This window comes from Nicotiana attenuata, chromosome 2 (genome assembly GCF_001879085.1).
Source record: "Nicotiana attenuata strain UT chromosome 2, NIATTr2, whole genome shotgun sequence".
Lineage (NCBI taxonomy): Eukaryota > Viridiplantae > Streptophyta > Magnoliopsida > Solanales > Solanaceae > Nicotiana > Nicotiana attenuata.
This window is the reverse complement of record NC_031990.1, coordinates 36,652,458-36,652,658: the sequence shown is the minus strand read 5'-3', so window position 1 is coordinate 36,652,658 and position 201 is coordinate 36,652,458. Positions and strand designations below refer to the sequence as shown.

The 201-nt window shown below is 35.8% G+C and overlaps 1 protein-coding gene across 1 annotated transcript in view; it reads left to right on the top strand.

The window, feature by feature from the left end:
* Positions 1 to 201, top strand: part of LOC109207382 — a 5,822-nt gene continuing 5,621 nt past the window's right edge. The window contains exon 1 of the mRNA XM_019370299.1: positions 1 to 84. The gene's annotated coding sequence lies outside the window, so the exon portion shown is untranslated. The remainder of the gene's footprint in view (positions 85 to 201) is intronic.

Below are 201 nucleotides of genomic sequence, written 5' to 3'. Positions count from 1 at the left end.
ATAGAGAGAGGTGAAGAAAAAAAAAACAGAGAATGCAAAGAGAACAGATGTTGACAAATTTCATGTCACTGTTGTTCTTAGAAGGTCGTTTGTTTGTGTGAGATAGATTTCTTATCTGGGATCTCTCTCTCTCTCTTTCTTCTTTCTCTCTCTATATATACAGAATATATTACTAGTACTATACATTTAGACCCCCCCCCC